At 49.0% G+C, this 22,256-nt stretch overlaps 1 protein-coding gene across 1 annotated transcript in view; it reads right to left on the bottom strand.

The window, feature by feature from the left end:
• Window positions 1–22,256, bottom strand: part of rras2 (RAS related 2) — a gene marked incomplete at both ends in the record, with an annotated part of 42,976 nt that overhangs the window by 20,567 nt on the left and 153 nt on the right. The window lies entirely within an intron of this gene.

Genomic DNA, 22,256 nt, shown 5'->3' with positions numbered 1-22,256 from the left:
CCCACTGCCACTCGTTTCCACTTCAGCGTTCCAGCTATACACCCCCTCACCCTCTCTCTCTCTCCCTCTCTCTCCCCCTCTCTCTCCCTCTCTCCCCCACCCTCTCCCCCTCTCTCTCTCCCCCACCCACCCTCTCTCTCTCCCCCACCCTCTCTCTCTCTCTCTCCCTCCCTCTCTCTCCCTCACCCTCCCTCTCTCTCCCTCCCTCTCCCCCACCCTCTCCCTCTCTCTCTCCCTCTCTCTCTCCCTCTCTCTCCCTCTCCCACTCCGACACATTCACACCATGAACACATTTAAGGGTCTGTTTACCCTCTAGAGAGGGAGAGAGAGAGAGGAGGGGGGGGGCATGGATCACTGTACAGCTGCAGAAACACAGTGTACACTACGAGCAGGGGGGGGGGAGTCGTTGTCTGGCTAGGCTAAGTCGCCGGCTGCTAGCCTAGCCTAGTAAGAAGAAGAAAAAAAAGAGAGAGAGAGCGAGGCAGTCGAACGAAAACAGATCCTCGTTGCGCTTACGACTGCCGGCTGGCTGGCTGGCAAGCTTCATCCGCACCAGAGGGAAAACAAGGATACGTGTAGGCGTGCAATAAAGGCCCTGCTAACACCATGCACCCACTTCCTCCACAACCACCACACAAACAGCTTACAGGCGGCTAAATATAGCCCTCCCTCTCTTCTTCTTCTTCTTCTTCTTCTTCATCTGAGACAGCCATCCCACTCGTTTCTGAGTAGCAGCAAGTCTCGCTCACCGTCAGTCGATTCCAGTCAGCGGATCAGATAAACAAGTTTTATTTTACCCTTGGCTCTCTTGTTTTTAGTATTTTTTCCTAGCACCAGGGGAGCCCCCCCTCCTAAATGTCGTTGTATGGTACTGTATTAAGTATTAATGTACTGTATTAATGACAATAAAGACCATTCATTCATTCATTCATTCATTCATTCATTCATTCAAGAGTGAGAATCCAGAGAGCGTACGTGTACGTACATCACACCCAGCATAGATTCATACAACCACGGCCTCCGCCGCCTCGGATGAATAAAAAGTGTGAGATTTATTCGCGGAAATATTACCCCGAGGCAAGTAATTAAGAGAAACACACATATTTGAGGGAAACGGTATGCCCAACGCCTACTTAATAATAACCACGAACAACGCGGAGGACTAAGAGATGAATAAAGCAACCGTCAGGAGTTAATTGCCTCGCCTGCGTGCCCCCGACGGCCTGGGAGGATCCGCAGGACCTTGACTTGTAATTCAAGACGCTGCAGCTTCGGTCTTAATGAGAAAACGTACATTAGGTTGTCAGAGAAAAACGGTATTATCTGTATTATCCCAGGAAGAAAATTCTGCCAACAGCTGCAACTTTATCAGCCTCCCCCCCCCCCGCCCCCGCCGCCCCCCAACTCCCAAGCCTGCCCCCCCCCCCCCGCCCCCCACCCCACTCCATCCCATAACTACACCTTCCCCCTGACGCCCAAGCTTGACCAATCCCAGCCCCCCCTGCCCCTTGTTCTGCTGACAAAGCAACACACAGGAGGGCCGGGCCCAGGGCTGCAGGATCTACAGGACCAGGACACTGTGTGAGTGTGTGTGTGTGTGTGTGTGTGTGTGTGTGTGTGTGTGTGTGTGTGTGTGTGTGTGTGTGTGTGTGCGCGTATGTGTGTGTGTGTGTGCGTGTGTGTATGCGTGTCTGTACGTGTGTGTGTGTGTGTGTGTGCGCGTGCATTTCTGTATGTGTGTGTGCGTGTGTGTGTGTGTGTACTGTACGTGTGTGTGCGTACGTGCGTGTCTGTATGCGTGCGTGTGCACGTGTACATGCGCGTTGGGGTCAGAACGTCTCTTTTTGGGTGACAGGTGTGTAAAGGTGCCATTTGTCAGCCTGCCCACCGGCATGCCAGGTCCAAGTGCAGCCGTTTAAATTAAAGACCCGCACTTAAACTAAGACCGTCTAGAGAGCCCAGCCAGCCAGCCGACCGCCGCCCTGCCAACAGCCAACGGTCAACACCGCTGCCAGTACCCCCGGCCAGCCAGCCCACGACACTGATGGATCAATCCATTACCACATCTTTAACTCCATCCACCTCCCCGGTCTTAAGAACACCAATAGAGATCGAGCCTCTCAGATTACAACCCTGTTGTCTCGTGTGATCCTTTTAGGAGGGTCAGATCGAGGTCGTTCATTTCATTTCACAAACACATCGACAGCAGTCGTCGACTCTGGCATCTACCGTGGCATCGATTACATCCGGCACACACACACACGCCCGCCCGCCTGCTCTCAGTCCAGAGCTGCGTTAAGCTCTCTCGGATGCCTCTCTTAAGCACTGCGCAACTCCACCCCTTGAAGTGGGGCTGTTCCGGGGATTTGCATAGTCTTGAGATCCACAGGCGTTCGCTAGGCTATCCGTCAGGGGCTAACAGAGCTTAGCGATAGCCTGGGAGTAGGGAGAGAGTGGGAGAACTGGGGGGGATATTCCATCAATGTCGCTAAAGGAAAATCTGGGCTTATTCTTGAGTCTCGCGAGACTCATCAAAAAATCTCAGAGACAAAGTCTCGCAAAGATTTAGCAAGAATAAGCCTGGATCTTTCCTTTAGCGACGTTGATGGAATACCCCCCTGGACTGGACCCGTACTGTTGTCGGAGCGTCCAACACTCATACCAGGGCATCACTTTGACCCAAATCAATCAACACTTAATGTCTTCTCACCTCATCCACAAGAGTTATTCATCATTGACTGTGGATGAATTTGGGAAAGTTCTACCAAAACGCCATACCAGGTACTTACATACTTAGTGGGGTAGTGGTGGTCTAGTGGATAGTGAGTTGGACTGATGATCGGAAGGTTTTGAGTTCAAATCCCACCTGGAACACCACCACCACTAGTGTGCCCTTGAGTAAGGCCCTCAGTTACTCCAGGAGGAATGGGTGTCCCTGTCATTTGTAATTCGGAATTGTAAATCACTTTGGAATAAAAGAGGTACGACAGCCTTACATAGTGGGTGATAAACACTATTCGGATTCAGAATATAGTCCAGTTGGGTTCGTCTGACCCTCTGTTCTGGATCTTCCCACTGACTGAGGAGAGCCTACAGCAGCAGAACAGCCAACAGCAGCAGAACTCTCTCAGAGAAAAAAGCAAAACACCTGTAAACAATGAGAGTGTCATCTGAGGCAGCTGTGGCCTCAGCTCCCCCGCCCCCCCCAACCCCTCCATTTCCTGTGTCCCTCCCCCCTCCCCTGCAGGGTCAACCTCTGCTGAACCTGTGGGACTGGAGTGGACAGGCCTTCAGCAGCCGCTGCCGGTAATCATCCGTCACCTCGCGCACATATCCACAATTAGGGGTTAACGTGAAGCAGATGGGGGGAGTAGGGTAGGGTAGAGGAGAGGAGAGGAGAGGAGAGGAGAGGGGAGGAGAGGAGAGGAGAGGAGAGGCGAGGCGAGGAGAGGAGAGGAGAGGAGAGGAGAGGAGAGGGGAGGAGAGGAGAGGAGAGGAGAGGAGAGGAGAGGAGAGGGGAGGAGAGGAGGGTAGGGTAGAGTACAGTACAGTAGGGTAGAGTAGAGGCCCTGCGTATCCTAGAGATCATTCACTTCAATGTGTGACTACTTCACTAGACACGGGGGTCCTATGCAGGAACAGAAGTACACTTTGTGTGTGTGTGTGTGTGTGTGAGTGTGTGTGTGTGTGTGTGTGTGTGTGTGTGAAGTGAGAGCGTTTGAGTGAGAGGGAGTAATAAGTGTGTGTGTGTGTGTGTGTGTGTGTGTGTGTGTGTGTGTGTGTGTGTGAAGTGAGAGAGTTTGAAAGGCCTTGACTTCCTGGGGAAACACCCACTTTTCCCATGAGCTCATGCAAACCCGAAAGGTCAATTATTTAATAACTAATATGCATGGAGAGAGAGAGAGAGAGAGAGAGAGAGAGAGAGAGAGAGAGAGAGAGAGAGAGAGAGAGAGAGAGAGAGAGAGAGAGAGAGAGAGAGAACACAATGGGCCCACCTCCTTAAAAGGGCAGCTGGGTGGGGACCCTACCTCATAGGAAGCCTTCATCACTGTAAACGCTACTGGAGAGTTGAACTTCAAAACATAACAACTTCATGAGGTACGTGTGGTGTTTTACCTGTTCAAAACTGTTCCCCTATTAAATGGACTGACGTACACGTATATAAAAGAGACCTGCCAGGGTTCAAACCACCGATCTGCCGACCTTGCGATCATTAGACACCGGCTCTACCTCCTGAGACACAGGACACTGCCCCCAGCCGCTATTTCTCAGCATACATAAACTGCACACGCAGAACGTTAACATCATTAAACTTAAGAAGAGTAGGGATGTACCCGAATACAAATAAGTTATTCAGAAAAGCACAAATAATGCGATGGAAACAACAGACAGATTCTACAAGTCGCTCGTTCAGAAAAAGAATTCTCAATAATGTTGAGAATTATAATTTATTTAATGATTTAACGTGTCTTCCGGTATAAACCACACGCCCACTTCAGGTCTTCTCTCCGAATATAGATCATACAGATCATTTAAAAGTAGGTTGAACAGATACAGAAACAGATAATAATTACATCTCTGTCCGCCCCTGCAGACGTTCCCTCAGCCACAGACACCTTGAGTGTACTGAACCCACTGAACCCTCTCTGAGCAGGAGCCAGGGCTGAACACATCACTGAACACATCGCTACACATCACTACACATCACTACAGCAGCACTACACATCACTGAACACATCACTACACATCACTACAGCAGCACTACACATCACTGAACACATCACTACACATCACTACAGCAGCACTACACATCACTGAACACATCACTACACATCACTACAGCAGCACTACACATCACTGAACACATCACTACACATCACTACAGCAGCACTACACATCACTACACATCACTACAGCAGCACTACACATCACTGAACACATCACTACACATCACTACAGCAGCACTACACATCACTGAACACATCGCTACACATCGCTACACATCACTACACATCACTACAGCAGCACTACACATCACTGAACACATCGCTACACATCACTACACATCACTACAGCAGCACTACACATCACTGAACACATCACTACACATCACTACAGCAGCACTACACATCACTACAGCAGCACTACACATCACTGAACACATCACTACACATCACTACAGCAGCACTACACATCACTGAACACATCGCTACACATCGCTACACATCACTACACATCACTACAGCAGCACTACACATCACTGAACACATCGCTACACATCACTACACATCACTACAGCAGCACTACACATCACTGAACACATCGCTACACATCGCTACACATCACTACACATCACTACACATCACTACAGCAGCACTACACATCACTGAACACATCGCTACACATCACTACACATCACTACAGCAGCACTACACATCACCAGGGGACTCACGTTCACTACAGGGCCTTACTCACCAGGGGACTCACGTTCACTACAGGGCCTTACTCACCAGGGGACTCACGTTCACTACAGGGCCTTACTCACCAGGGGACTCACGTTCACCACAGGGCTTTATTCACCAGGGGACTCACGTTCACCACAGGGCCTTACTCACCAGGGGACTCACGTTCACCACAGGGCTTTATTCACCAGGGGACTCACGTTCACCACAGGGCTTTATTCACCAGGGGACTCACGTTCACCACAGGGCTTTATTCACCAGGGGACTCACGTTCACCACAGGGCCTTACTCACCAGGGGACTCACGTTCACCACAGGGCCTTACTCACCAGGGGACTCACGTTCACCACAGGGCTTTATTCGCCAGGGGACTCACGTTCACCACAGGGCCTTACTCACCAGGGGACTCACATCACCACAGGGCCTGTTCACCACGGTAGCCTTCCACCTTCACACTCCACCACAACACCTCTTTTCCGGTCGGCTAAGGACTAGTCCTCACTGAGCTCACCCTACCCCACATACAGCTCTGGACTGACTGTTAGGCAGACATCAGACAGTCATCAGACAGTTACAGCAATATCATTTAGCCTCGTCTCTGAGAGGCTAAATGCCACCCTGTGTCAGGTTGCTACGGGTGACTTAAGTCGTGACTGTAGCTAAACAAAGAACACACAAACACAAACTGAAACGCAACAGCTGAAGCAACAATTAGTCTAGGCTCAAACGCGAGACGTATAGTAGCTTGCTGACATAGAGGGCAGGGGGTTGCTAAAGCATATGTGACACAGTCTGATCATTTAGTCTGCATATCGGCAACCAATCAAAATGTTGACTTTTCTTTTGAGACACAGAACTACGTTTCAATGTTGTTGGGAATCACAACACAAACTCGCTAGTCAAGCCGAAATACTGCAACTGCAATGGATTGGGTGAGTAATCCCCACTGCTACCTAGTTAACTATATCACTACTTTAAGTTTACATTGTTAGCAGGCTCACAAAACAAGCTGAGTTAGTTGACTAGCAAGTGTGTCATTTGATTTTGATCAGTGCAGGAAATGTATTCACATTTTTCGAAAGAAAAGTCTGATCATTTACATGGGATCCCAACATGAGGACCAAAGCATTAGACGTGTCACATGTGTCACATGTCCTGATGGCCTTGGCTGGTCTGTTCTCCTCTCTGGGTCTGCATCACTCCACGGGGGGAGACTCCCTGCTGAGTCTAAAGCAAAGGGAGAGGGGGGGAGGGGGGGTAATGTTGGGGGGTGATGTCCCCCTCCTATCTTCCTCTGCCCTCAGTGGCATTATGACTTCAATAAGCCTGCTAAATATTAAATATCAGCGTGTGTGTGCTGGACTTTTGGCTACCGTTTGAACCCGCTCGAAAGGGCGCCATCAAAGAGGAGCCATTAAAAGACCTTGGCTTACCCCCCCCCCTCCCCCTATCTCCCTCCCCCTCCAACACCCCTCCCCCCCCGGCCACCCCAGCTGAAAGCAACCAAGCAATCTTGACACGTACATACATACAAGCTAACACACACACAAACCAAAAACCCACAACCTATTTCTTCTTTCTCTCTCTCTACTCTCTCATCATCACACCAGCCAGCCAATTTCAGATACAGTAGTCAGCCTAGGCCGTACAGTAAGAGCCTACAGGGGGGTGACAGAATGAGAGCTGTTAGTGTGAACAAGCCTCGTAGTTTCCAGCAAGTCATGTGACATTAGTTACCGATATCCCCCCCTTCCCCCCTATAAGCTAGCGCTAAGCCTAGCCATTGTGGGGTTGTTGACGCAGGCTTCTCTGTGGCCCTTCCGAGTTTTGCTGTGAAGGGCAGAAAAAGAAACAAGTTATTATTGGTTAGAGTCGGTCTCATTGGACACAGTAAGCCCGACACCGACCACCATTCTGCTCTGGTGAGTCCTCATCAATGGCAGCTTTTGTCAGGGGGGGGGGGGGAGGCTGGGGGGGGTGAAGTCCCAGGGCCCGTGTGGCGGACGGTTGTATCGACGCCGCAAACAGCGGTGCCCGGAATACGATGAGAAAGAGGGGAGTAAATAATGTGGAAGGTAGCTGACACAAGACATCGACCGGACGAACGCGGTGTGATAGCCGAGCTGTGACGTTCCCACAGTGGGGAGAGACAGACGGGGAGAGTCAGATATCTCTGCTGTGTAAAAAAAAAAAAAGAGAGAACCAAGAACCGACTTCACATGTGAGGTAACGAGAACAGGACATTGGGTTTCACACACACACACACACACACACACACACACACACACACACACACACACGCACTGTTTCACACACAGGCGTTGTTTATCCAGAGCACCGCAGTATGGCTAGGGTAAATAGCGCTGATAGGATCTCTTCTTTGTGAACTATAATCTGATACGACAGGGGTTGTTTTCCCACTACAGGAAGTTCAAACTATACGTAGAGGAAGGGCCGGGGGTGTTGAGATGCTGAGAAGCGGAGGGGCAGGAACATGGGGCGAGTCAGCCATGGTAAATGGTAAATGGACTGACTTATATAGCGACTTATATAGCGACTTAATCCAAAGCGCTTTACAACGGCCTCTCGTTCACCCGTTCACACAGACATTCACACACCGACGGCGGCCGAGCTACCGTGCAAGGTGCCGGCCTGTTCATTTGGAGAGCAATTTGGGGTGTCAAGTGTCTTGCTCGAGGACACCTCGACACGTGGCCAGCCGGGGCTTCGAACCGCGATCTGCCGACATTGCGATCGTTAGACGCCGGCTCTACCTCGGCCCGTGTCAGGAGGTTAAAACATCCCACCCAGGGTCCCTATTGACCACCTCTGGTCAAACACACTCTCCGCCTGTGTGCTTGTCCACTCCACCCTCCACTCCACTCCACCCTCCACTTTGTCCTCATTCGACCTTTATGATTAGCAGAAGTAGTAACATCTGCCGTGTGACACACATATCCTACTGTACATTATTACCCTCCCCTGAGACATTCATCTCCCTCCCCTGTGTCCTGTACTAGCGCTCCTGTGTATCATTAGCGCTGTTCGCTAGCGCAGCTCACTGGCGCTCCAGACTGTTGTGGAGAGGAGAGAGGGGTGATATGTCAGGAGGGGGAATGAGAGGGGCCTCTCCTTGGCAGCGTGTCAGACAGAAACACAGCACCATTACCGTTTTTAGGCAGGCAGTCGTACAACGCAGCAGTAGACAGCGGAAATGTTATTACCTCAGCAGCCAGCTCCTCATAAATAAGAACTAATGGGCGTCAGTCCGCTGCGCTCTCTCTCTCTCTCTCTCCCTCTCTCCCTCTCTCCCTCTCTCTCTCTCTCCCAGGGCAGTCTTCCCGCCTGGCCGCCCACCAGGTCAGCCTCGCAAACCCCCCTCGTTACGTAACGACACCGCCATGACAAATATAGGTGATACTTTTTACTTCCCCAAAAAAGAAAAACTCCCCCCAGCCAGCGGTGAGGTAAGTGGATATGGATCGAGCTAAAAAATCGAACCGAGAACCGAACCGGGACCTTCTCAAATTCCCATTAGTCACGTTCCAAAATCATCAGAGAACACACAGGGGTTTTTGGGTTTGTTGTGGGGGGTGCTCTCTCTGCCCTCCTAAACTAAGCTAACTTCGAACAAGTCTACCGTAGTGTCGAGCACAGGAGGGTCAAGGAGAGTGTTTTGGTTCGACATACCAAAACTTTTATGAATCAACACTTGTTACGTCGGCTGTTGTGACTCAGTGTGTATTAGCTCGTGGGCCAACTTAACAACCTCCTTCATCTTCCTTTTCTTGTTTGTTGAGACCAACTGCTGTAGAGTACACTGTCGGGCCACCACCAGTGTGACCCTGGCCCTCTCAGATCAACAGACTAGCCACAGATCAACAGCTGAGCCTCCCCTCTCTCCCCCTCTTCCACTCCTATCCACCCTTGATAACTGATTACAGCTACGTCCGTCCGTCCGTCCGTCCCCCCCCCCCATCCTAGCCCAACCCTTAAACATTATGAGCGAGACAGTAAGACAGACACACAGGACCAGGGCATACGGAGGCCACACACCCGCCCGCTCCCCCACCCACTGTCATGGACACAGATGGGGAGTCATTCATGCTGCACAACCATCACCTGTTGACGATGGGGGCCTGTTCCATTCCATGCCCCCCCCTCCCCCCTCCCCCCTCCCCTCTCCCCTCTCTCTCATCCCCCCATTGGCCAACAGGTGCCCTGCAGTAATGAGTCAGTCATCTCAGCTGTCTAAACGCAGCCTGCCATGACTGTGCCAACTGTCCATCTCCGCCAGGGCCGAAGCTGGGCATCCGTCCACCACCACACCAGCACCACCACCACCCCACCCTGCCCTGTCCCCCCCCACCCCGGCCCCCCTCCTCCAGTCCCTCTGGTAAAATAAAAAAAAAGCGGGGTTAGTCACAGGACACTGTGAGACAGAACAAGGCTGTGGGGCGGCTGCATTCTGACACTGCTCTGTGAGGAGACTGGGCGCGTCGCTAACATCTACCTAGCGATTCATTTTCTAACATCCATCACCCGTCGCCTTCTTAGAATAACGGCTTTTAAAGTCACTTTTGAGGAAAATTATGTTTTTGTCTAAATATCATATTATTCTAGATTCGGTTCCAGTTTATTCTTTTTTTCCGCATAAAAACATGAAAATCATTTTAAAAATCATTTTAAGAAGGTGACGATATTATGAGATATTATGTTTACTGTAAACGATGACAAATAACACAGCAGAAATACATCCCCCCCCTCCTCAGAAATAATAAAGCAGTTACCGAAATGCGTACCGAAGACTTTGTCTCTGCCTTACAGAACCCAGAGTTGTCAGGCTGACTTAGGGGTGAGGTGTTTTAGGGTGAGGTGTTTCGAGGGGAGTTGGGATGTGCTTCACACAGCGTGGCATTTTTTCCCATAGCGATTGTGTTGTTACACGACCCTGCAATGTGGGGCATGATACTGTGACCTGTCATTCTGACACAGACATCTGCACAGGGATGAATAGAGTGGGGATTATCAAAGACAACACGCATGCAAGGCTTCCCAAGTACACACAGATCTCTGTCTGCATGTCTGCCTGCCTGCCTGTCTGCGAGTCAGTCAGTCAGTCGGTCAGTCGGTCAGTCGGTCAGCCAGTCAGACAGTCAGTCGGCCAGTCAGCCAGCTAGCCAGTCAGTCAGCCAGTTGGTCAGCCAGCCAGTCAACCAGTCAGCCAGCTAGCCAGCCAGTCAGCCAGCCAGTCAGCCAGTCAGTCAGCCAGCCAGCCAGTCAGTCAGCCAGCCAGTCAGCCAGTCAGCCAGTCAGCCAGCCAGTCAGCCAGTCAGTCAGTCAGTCAGTCAGTCAGTCAGTTAGGCCCTGGTGACAGACAGACAGACAGACAGTCAGACAGACAGACAGCAGGCAGCAACCGACAGCACAGGAGACCTGACTCAGACAGCAACACAATCTGACAGGCAGATCTGAAGTTGCCGATAAAACCATTAATAATTCAATTCAATTAACAGTCCTCTCAGCGTGACTCGGGAGGGAGGTGTGTCTGGAGTGTCTAGAGTGCAGAGCGATTTCATGTTAGATTTTTGTCAAATTGAGACAAGTGCTGTGCTGGAGGGGTGTGGGAGGGGAGAGGATAGCGTAGTGTCTGTTAGTTTGCGCCACGGTATCGGCTCTGACACCTCAGAGTACACAAAACAAGCGTGATGCTGGCTCCTCTGAACCGCACACATAACACCAGGGAGCGTCAGAGGAAAGAACTGATATGCCTGCATGCGTCTTCCTCCCCCTCTGCGATGCTATTGGACGCCTAGTTTTCTATTTAATTTTCACAGTGCTGCAGACTCACTGGTAGAATGAATCTCATATATTTCGTCGGTTAAAGTTTTTCAATTTGAGGCTTCGTTCACCTCAAAGTCCAGTTGAATTACAGGGATGGACGGCCATTTTTGGGGGGGCCGTCTACTCCTGGTTGACATTGTCACAGAGAGAGAGAGAGAGAGAGAGCATGAGAGGTTGAGGAGAAAATGAAAGCAAAACAAACAGAGGGGATAATATAGGCTGTGGGTTGTCCGTTGTGTGACTGTGACTGCTGTGTTTGTTGTTGGAGCCGGCAGGGCCCTGGGGGTGACTCCAGACCTACGTTGTCTCAGACACAAGTCACCTCAGAGTCAGTCAGCCAGTCAATCAACCAGTCAGTCAACCAGCCAGTCAGCCAGCCAGTCAGTCAGCCAGTCAGCCAGTTAGCCAGCCAGCCAGCCAGTCAGTCAGTCAGCCAGTCAGCCGGCCAGTCAGTCAGCTAGCCAGTCAGTCAACCAGCCAGTCAACCAGCCAGTCAGCCAGTCAGTCAGTCAGTCAGCCAGTCAGTCAGCCAGTTAGTCAGTCAGCCAGTCAGTCAGTCAGTCAGTCAGTCAGCCAGCCAGTCAGTCAGTCAGCTAGTTAGTCAACTAGAAAGTCAGCCAGTCAGTCAGCCAGTCACCTCAGAGTCAGTCAGTCAGCCAGTCAGTCAGCCAGTCAACCAGCCAGTCAGCCAGTTAGCCAGCCAGTCAGCCAGTTAGCCAGCCAGTCAGTCAGTCAGTCAGCTAGCCAGTCAGTCAGCCAGTCAACCAGCCAGTCAGCCAGTCAGCCAGTCAGCCAGTTAGCCAGCCAGCCAGTCAGTCAGCCAGCCAGCCAGTCAGTCAGTCAGCCAGTCAGCCAGCCAGTCAGTCAGCCTGTCAGCCAGTCAGCCAGTTAGCCAGTCAGTCAGTCAGTCAGTCAGCCAGTCAGCTAGCCAACCAGCCAGCCAGTCAGTCAGCCAGTCAGTCAGTCAGTCAGCTAGTCAGTCAGTCAGCCAGTCAGCCAGCCAGCCAGCCAGTCAGTCAGACAGTCAGACAGTTAGCCAGCCAGTCAGTCAGTCAGCCAGTCAGCCAGTCAGCCAGTCAGCCAGTCAGCTAGCCAGTCAGTCAGCCAGTCAGCCAGTCAGCCAGTCAGTCAGTCAGCCAGACAGCCAGTCAGCCAGCCAACCAGCCAGTCAGCCAGCCAGCCAGTCAGTCAGTCAGTCAGCCAGTCAGTCAGTCAGTCAGCCAGCCAGTCAGCCAGCCAGTCAGTTATTTTCCGTAATTTCAACTATGGACCCTATTTGACACGCTCAAATGACTGGCTTACACTGAGAAGTTCCCCGCATACAGACCGAACTTGGAAAGGTTGTCAAGTCAGCCTTCAGCTCACGCTGAAGATTAATGCACGTTTATCCTTTGGGAGTTTGTATCTAAATCAAGTGATGTTGTTTGAACCCTTTATACCACTGCATTCACTTGTCTGCTTTATGCCTGAAGAAGGTCTATGACCAAAAGCTTGCAATAAACTATGTTTTTTGGAACAGTGTTTGAGTGAGCGGATGCTGTTATTTTGCATCCTTTGGGAGTTTTTACAAATGTAATTGCTGATCTGGCACTGCAACAGTTCTGCAATTGTTTTTCACCCATTATTCTGTACTTTATGTCTTTTTTATTATTCTATTACGTCTTGTGTTTACCGTGTAAACGGATTCTTTGTTTCCTCAATGTTTATTGTTAACTTGTTGAATAATCCGCGTGTCTCGACGACATTGGAAACGAAGGTGACCTCGATTGTCCTTTCCGGAAGAATAAATAAAGGTTTGAATGAATGACTGTCATTCCAATGCTCCTACGTCAACATAGCAGCAACAAGCAGGGGCATGGAATGCCATCCAACAAGCCCGGGAACCAGCTCTACCCAAACCAAACAACCCCAAGCACCATTTTTTGGCATCAGTGGCAAAGATCAGGTATAAGATTAGCTGGAACGAGGTTGCACTGCTGAAGGTCTTTCAGCTAGATTGAATCGTTTACATATAACAGTGGGCCAGAGCCAGGCGATAGCCGGCATGTTATAACTTGCGACGCTATAACTTGTCGTGGCTAGTGTGGACGACAGCGGCTTCACACTGGACGCAGATGTTAGCTAATTCAAGGAAGAAAGAGACATATCATGGTGGGTTGTAATATAACAGAACAATAGAGAGAGAGAGCGAGAGAGGGGGGGGGGGAGAGAGAGAGAGAGAGAGAGAGAGACTACAGACCCATAATGAAGCCAGTGAGAAAGCCCCTGAGCTACACACAGACCACCGTCTCTCTCTCTAGCTAGCACATGCCCTGGCTAACGCCTCAGGAGAGGCTGCTGAGGAATCATCTGATCCCATGTCTGCCTGGTCGGTTGAGGAGGTGCACGCTAACACAAGCTAACACACGCTAACACACACAAAGGAGGATGGAGGTTTGAGAAGGTTCCGGGCCTCCATATCTATCCAACTGCCCCAATCGTTGCTAGTCCTGACATAAAGGAAACCCTAAAAGTAAAAAAAAAAAAAAGGCAACTGTAGGATTTGAAAATGTGTTATTAGACAAACATGCAGCCTAGCCTCGACAGTTGACATTCTGCATGAAAATGAAAAAGTAATCCCCTGTGAGTACTAGCAATTTGTATTCTCTCTCTCCTGTTCCATAAATCACTGCTCTCAACAGGAACACGACTCTCAGAGGTTCTTATAACGCCAAGTAACATACATCACACAGTCACACACACATACACACACACACACACACGCACACAAAGAGGACTCGAGGGGTCGTAGTCAAGGGGATACGGACTAAAGGTGATTTAACACGACTCATATTTATTCACTGTTGTCCCAGATCGACGTTCCCTCGTCCGGATGTGACTATGGATCCAGGACAAGCGGGGAGGAAAGGGGGACGCTAGCAGTTAGCATGAGCGACAGATCCTCCGGCAGATGTCCCGTGTGTGAGCGAGGAGATGGAAGGCATATGTTCCCCCTGTGCAGACCATTAAAGCAGACACAGCCCCAGGCCAACCAGCCTTATTCTAATCTGTTCCTGTTCATGCTAGGAAGTGATTATGTGAACAGAAACACATGCACTCTGGGTTCTCTGCCGGGGAACAAGAGAAAGAGAGACTGTGTATGTAAAAGTCGCAAAAAAAACTACTTTAAGAGATGAACTGGAAATGTGAAATGGATTCAGAGAAGAGAGAGGTAGCTAGGCAAGCAGAGTGTTGAGCTCGGCCCCAAACGCATCTAACGTGGAAAAGCAACAACTCTTACACCCCTGCAAGGTGAGAAAAGTCATCCATTGTTGTGGGTTTTGAGTAACTGTCAAACCCGGTCTTAACTTTCCTGCGGTGTGTGTGTGAGTGTGTGAGTGAGTGTGTGTGTGTGTGTGTGTGTGTGTGTGTGTGTGAGTGTGTGAGTGAGTGTGTGTGTGTGTGTGTGTGTGTGTGAGTGTGTGAGTGAGTGTGTGTGTGCGAGTGAGGGTGTGTGTGTGTGTGTGTGTGTGTGTGTGTGTGCGTGAGAGTGTACGCGTGTGTGTGTGTGAGAGAGTGTGTGAGTGTGGTGTGTAAGTGTGTGTGTGTGTGTGGTGTGCGTGTGTGAAGGGGACAAGGTGTGAGTTCAGGCCTTGCCAGGTTTCTACATGTAGTAAACAGGATACCTAAAGCGACAGCAAGGCCTTTGAAAAGCCACATGACAAAATACGAGACACGATGAGTGAGAGAGAGAGAGAGAGAGGGGGAGAGAGAGGGAGAGAGAGAGAGAGAGGGGGAGAGAGGGAGAGAGAGAGAGAGAGAGAGAGAGAGAGAGAGAGAGAGAGAGAGAGAGAGGGGGAGAGAGAGAGAGAGAGAGAGAGAGAGAGGGAGAGAGAGAGAGAGAAAGAGAGAGAGAAGAGGGGCCTTGTGTAGACTGGGGTTGAGGTTGCGGGCAGTAAGTGAGACAAACAAGTCGTGGTAAATATACACACTGTTTTTCTCCGCCGAGTCAACAACAAGCCTCTCTATCTATATTCCCCCTCGCTTTGAATAGCCGTGGTTATGGTCGCTAGCGCATAATCCCTGTTTAAGTAAACATGTAAATGTTTGTCAACTGTTCAGGAATCTCATAGTATGTCGCTCTCTGATAGCTACTGTACTTCTGTGGGCTAGCTGTCTAGCTGCCTCTTCTGTGGGCTGTTTGCGCTCTCTCTCTCTCTCTCTCCCTCTTCCTCGCTCTCTCCCTCTCTCTCTCTCCCCCTCTCTCTCTCTCTCCCTCTCCTTCTCTCTCCCTCTCCCCCTCTCCCTCTCTCTGCCTCTGGGTAGGGGTGTCCATTCAGATCCCAGACTCAGCCCCCCCCCCCTGCCACCCCCACCCAGGGACATTCCATTGGTCTGCTCCCGGCCCCCATGGCAGTTGGCCAGATCCTGTTCTGTTGCCACAGCAACAAGGAGGCGGTAGTCCGTAAACATTTTTTAAAAAGAGCAGAGTCAGAGTTAGTCTACGGAGAGAGCTGCCTGGTTAGTTACCTAGTTAACTAGTCTTATGAACTAGTCTTATGACCGATAACTAGTCTTATAAACTAGTCTTATGACCGATAACTAGTCTTATAAACTAGTCTTATGAACTAGTCTAGTTCACTAGTCTTAGGTACAGCCTGTGGAGGCCTTGTTGTTTTGACAGAACACCTCAGACAAAACAGACACCTGACACCACGCCACAGTTTGTTGACACCAATAACTTGATCTTTGCTCGGCACGACACAGACCACCACATGACCTCCATTATCTCCCTCCGCCTATGTGAGACCGTCACATAGTTAACTGTGTCATTGAAAATGAAAAAAAATCACCCCCAAGGTTAATGTCTCGACTTAGATTTGAGGCCAAACAACATTATGTTGCATTATGAACTCGCTGACCTATTTTGTCAAACATGACCTCTTATCTGTCAAAAATGCTTTTTGGATAAAAACCGTTGGTCATAAAAAAACAAAATATCACTGCTGGATATCAAAAATGCCCGTTATTTGTTGCCTCGGAGAGTTGAGTTTCTGTTTTTAGTGCTTTGAGAAAACGCCGGTGTTCAAAGCGCTTCACTTCACAGGAACGCTCTGTCAGCGCGCCAGGCCCTGTGAGAACCCAACAGGTGACTCTCCTGCAGACTGAACCAACAATGTTCCCTCATCACCCACCTTGGCAGCTACCCCAAACACACACTTACACACACTTACACACACACACACTGCACGCACACACATACACACACCGTACGCACGCACGCACACCGCACGCACGCACGCTCACACACACGCTCACACACACACACACACACACCGATCACGCGCACGCTAATGCACACACACCACTCATGCACGCACACACACACACACACACGCACACACACCGCACGCACGCACGTACACACACACACACGCGCACACACACACATACCGCATGCACACACACACGCACACACACACACCCACCCACCCACAAGAAATCAGCCTTGTAATCATAATGACTGTTCACTGTTTAACTATAAACCATAAAGCTGTTATTCAGTCTGAGAGCTCATAATTTGTCGGGTTATCAACTCCCTCGTAGGAAATGAAAAGTCGGTTCAAAAACCAAATGGAATCCTTTGCCCTCTGGGGCGTATCAGCACTGTGCTATGGGAGGTATCACCAGGCTAGATAGGCAGTGTTGTGTAGCATTCTTATGTCCAAAAATAGGTTGAAAGTGTGGCTGGTTGGTCGTAGCAGTTTTCCTTCAAGGCCTGGTATTCAGCCACCTTGGCCTGGGGAGGAGGGGACTGTTAACCCCCTCTCACCCCCACCTTGGCCTGGGGAGGAGGGGACTGTTAACCCCCTCTCACCCCCATCACCCCCACAAACCCTCCACTTACTTAAGCAGATGTTTCTCTCTCTCCCACACACACACATTCACGCACACACACACACACACACACACACACAAATTGCCCCCGCCACCATTGAGCACCTTGCCTCCACATGCCCAGGAAGGACCGCCCTCCCGCTTAATCTGTATTTATTCAATTACTACTCAGCTCAGCATTCCTCCTAAATGACCTCACATCTCTGTAAACAAAAACATGTGAGAGAGAGAGAGAGAGAGAGAGAGAGAGAGAGAGAGAGAGAGAGAGACGGAGGAGGAGGAGGCATTATTTGTCTGTGAGTCTTTTAACTTAAGATAAGTTAAGTAGATAATCCAATAGTCTAGGGGTCCTGTGTTCTCACACTGAAGCTGTGTACAGCAGGGAGTTGCAGCTACAGCAACACAAACCGAAGAGAGAAAGTCGGTGGTGATAAGAGCTAATATTAGCCTAGCGTGTAATCACGCAGCCCCCTGATCACACACCGCCAGCCAGTCTGAAGAGAGACTAGCTACACTCTCCCGTCCCCCTCCCACAGGTGCCCCCGAGTCTGAGCTCCTCACGCTAACGTCCACAAACATCCAGAACATTCCAATACAGATGCTTTTGATAACCGACGGTCAAACGTATGAGTCAACACCTAAGATATGGGATCGAATGCCTGTCTGCTTGCTTGACCGACCCTCCCTCTCTCTCTCCCTCCCTCCCTCCCTCATTCAGTCATGTTTTCCAACCCTTGTCTCATTGACGTCATGTTCAACAAAAACTTTTTGGCAGATGACTCAATGTTATGTCATCTCTCTTGCCATTCCAGCCTGAGTCACCTGCTAGTCACTTGCTTGGCATGCGTGCGTGCGTGCGTGTGCGTGCGTGCGCGCGCGTGTGTGTGTGTGTGTGTGTGTGTGTGTGTGTGTGCATGTGTGTGTGTGTGTTTATTGCAAAAACTCCCAGTGGGTGACCTGTTAGTCTGTTAGTAATGTCATCTTCCCGGCACTGTGGACTTTCACTGACTTCAGCAGTGTGTGTGTGCGTGTGTGTGTGTGTGTGTGAGTGTGAGTGTGTGCGTGTGGGTGTGTGTGTGGATGCGTGTGTGTGCGTACGTGCGTGTGTGTTTCCCCTGGTGTGGTGAGTTCACTTACACTAACCCCCCCCCCCCCCCTTCCCCTCACACTGTGCAACACAATCCAATGAGTAACTATAGTGTAGTGTGACAGTTTGGCAGGCAAGGCCCTCATGGTTTCCCATACAAATCAAGAGGGGTCCTCAGAGAATGAACAGGAGTGGAGGGGACTTCCTTTTCCAAAAGGCCCCACCAGATATTCTGGCTGTTCCATGGTCATTAACCCAACATGACTCAGACGAACCCCCGCCCCCCCCGCTCCCCCCCCGCCACCCCCGCCACCCCCCCGCCCTACCGCCCTGCACACAGCTCTCGGATGGGAAAACCTTGACTCAACAGCCCCAGCTGTGAGGCTTTTCCCCTTCTGTGACTTTTCTAGAAAACTTAGAAAAAGGATGTGGACTCTTTCCATGTTCAATACGATCATTTCCTCCTATGTTTTTTATATTATTATTAGACAATAGTAGAGAGATGTAACGCATCGTCGAAACGTCGACTACATTTTTTTTACCTTAAGCTTAAGGGCGATTAGGAGAGCGGAGACAGCTTGAGAGAGTGGTGGTTAAAAGCCGGTGATGGAAATGCAAATCTACGCTTTTAAGAGTGCCCACAGCAAAGGAAGGAATGTCTTTAGACTTTTTGCTAGAAGGTACGAATCATCCAGTAAACATATAATGATAATATAAGGCCTAGCTTAAAAGCTCAAGCGCTTGTTTGGCCAGCTGCAATTGCAGACTAGCGGGAAAAAAAACGTGAGCGACTCCTTCACTGCTGCGGGGTGTTACATTGACAAGACAACCCTCCTTTATAACAAACCTGCTTCAACATGCTGGGGTGTGTGCTCTGTTCTGAGGACCCCCCCCCTCAGTAATTTAGCTGTGAATTATGGCCTGGCAGAGGGTGAAAGGGGGATGAAAGCATCATGTATGGAGTAGGTCATGGCTCTAAGTGTTTGGACCACATACGTTATTTCTGTGATTTGGACACAATGGACGAGAGACCTGACCTACCCTGAGACTAGGCCGAGACGAGAGAGGCCTGTATGTAAGGGCCTTGCTCTAACTGTTGGTCTACTCCATTAGAGTTAATGACATGATCATTAATTACTACTTGCATTTCTTTAGGTTATTTGCCCTGGGTCAGGTTGAAAATGTCAGGTTGTTAATTATCGTGTTATAAATCAAAGAGCAAGAGAGGGAAAGACACAGAGAGAGAGAGAGAGAGACAGAGAGAGAGACAGAGAGAGAGGGAGGGAGGGAGAGAGGGAGGGAGGGAGAGAGAGAGAGCGAGAGACAGAGAGAGAGAGAGAGGGAGGGAGAGGGAGGGAGAGAGAGAGAGAGAAAAAAAAAAGTCGACAAAGCTAGTTAGATTACCGCTATTCACAATAGTGTTTCTCCAGCAGAATGAGCCAGTTCTACACGGCTGCATGCCACAAACTGAAAATATTCATTATTTCCCAAACGAAATTTCCTTGGAGAGAGTGCGGATTGACCTGCAAGTTTCAGCTAAAGAGAGCGTTACCATGACAAAGCAATCATCCACCAGAGATCTGTGTGTGTAGTGCCGATCGCTGAGCTGCACACAGTCCTGTTCTGCCCTTGCAGTAACAGCCCTTACTCTACATGTGGAACTCTACATGTCAACACATAATTAGTAATAAACAATATACTATAATATTCCTAATACTATCAGATCTCCAGAGTATTACTGTCATTACATTTACATTTTTGGCATTTAGCAGACGCCTTATTCGAAAGCGACTTACAGTCAATACATTTGACTAAGGAAGTGAATCATAAATTCACCAGTTCTAGCAGGAGGAGTAATCTAGCTCAGGCCAGGAGCCACTGGCAGTCGTCGTGAAAAAGTATTTTTTTTATTTATTGACTGTCATGACTTCAATTAATGAATATCAAACATATTGACGTGTCATATGATGTGCATATTGCACTGAAAAGACAGGACAGAGGTCTACAATCTTGTCTAAATAAGAAAAAATTATAATAATCAGAGCAAATCAATGAATTAGGCCTAGTTCCATACTTCAAATAGTTGGTTTATACCAAAACATCTCATGTCAAAAACATTTTTGAGAAAACTGTATGACTTTTAGGTGTTCACAACCCTAAGCCTAACGCTCCATTAGGCCTAGACAAAGTACCAGGGTCAGAATGCCTGAAGCGTGGTGCTGCAATCTGATCTTACGACCCACGGTATACGTTTAATAAGCTTTTTCAACCCTTAGGGTGTCCAAGCCCCCCCCCACCACCACCACCACCCAGCACGTGCTGCCCTACTATTGTCTCTTCCACCCCCTGAGACGCATATCCACCCATTGACAGAAGCGGCCTCTGCGAGTAATTTTCATGAGGACCTTTACAGAGAGGAGAGAGGGCCTTTTAACAGTGAAACGGCAAAGCCAAAGAGTTGGATTTGTATACCTAAGGGCAACACACTGTGTGTGCTGGAATGCCATTGAGAAGGCTGTAAAGGACAACTGTCTGTGGCGGGCTGGGCGATGGCTGTGGGACCCTTGGCTTGGAACAACTGTCATAAAACAGCAGCTGTCATTTGTTCTGCAACTGTCTGAGCTAGACAAGGGATTGATCACGAGAAGCAAAGATAATATTTTGGAGACACATTCGATCGATGTTGTTAAGCAGCACACATTCGGATGTTGGCCATTAATTACACTGTGGGGGTGAAGTTAGTAATCCAAATCCATGACTTTTATAAATGTATGTGTTGTTTTATTCAGGAGTAAAACATAACAATCACATACTTTATATCCTTTAAAAGAAAAACACTGAATATTTGAAATTAATAAGTCAATTTGAGTGTTTGTCTGGTATCTAGGATACGCCATATTTAACTGTGTAATGTTCAGTTGAAACTCAAATGGGTCAACTAAATGTGCATTTTGTCAATATAGTCGGCTACAGGGTACTTTCCGTCTGATGGAATTATGATTGATGTGCATAATCAGAGTAGGCTATGTTCACAACTCTGCACTCTGAGTTAAATGATGAGTTGCCTTTCAAATTACTTCACGGCCAGGCCAATGTTGTAGCCCAGATCCACCCTGATCTACACACAGCTTCTCCAACAATCAAACAGAGATACTGACAACTCGTTAGAAAGTAAACAAGCAGACCTCTGATTATTAAGTAACACTAAATAACCTAGGCAATGGTAGTAGGCTATAACGTGAGCTTAGAATGATAAGGTTCTATCTCCGTTTAGGGCAGTACAGAGATATTGAGCGTCAAAGTTTTTACATTCCATTATGTTTTGTGAGATGGAACCTTTGTATTTTATGAATTACTAACTCAAAAATGTCAACATTTTAAAAACAACACCACACAGGCATTAATAAACACCTAATGGATCAGATTATGTAAAAAACTCAATTTTGACAAAAATTGAGATATATAGAACCTTAGCCTATAATTCTAACGTCACGATCTGTCAATGACACCAACTTTAAACCGGCAACCAATCCACACTTTTTTTTTGTAAGAAAGCCAATGCGTCTAACTCTAAATCCACTAAAACACACACATCCCAGGAGCAACATAAGTTACTAGTAAATAAGTTAGTTGGATTGTGTGTTCTGCAAATCAGTGTTTTTCAACACTAGAAGGGCTGCATGACTGAGTTAACACCGCCTCCCCGTAGAGACCAGACGGCAACATTGTATTTGACAACATGCGCTCTTATCGCATCTAAACACAGAGATCAAACAAAAAACAACTCATGTGTGTTTTCAAACAATACCAGTCCGTCCAGAAGGCCTCGATAGAATATAGGCTATACCCACGATTGCTCAGATGGAAATGAGAAAATCAAATGTACCCCCTTATCCGCTGTGCATGGTCCCCGTTCTGCAATAGCCCCCTTTCCCCAGAACCTCTCTCACATGCATAACACACTCAGTACTAAAACATGCCTAGGGA

Source organism: Nansenia antarctica (assembly GCF_963989245.1).
Source record: "Nansenia antarctica genome assembly, chromosome: 4".
NCBI classification, from domain to species: domain Eukaryota; kingdom Metazoa; phylum Chordata; class Actinopteri; order Argentiniformes; family Microstomatidae; genus Nansenia; species Nansenia antarctica.
The sequence above is the reverse complement of the archived record's forward strand: the minus strand, read 5'-3'. Positions and strand labels throughout refer to the sequence as shown.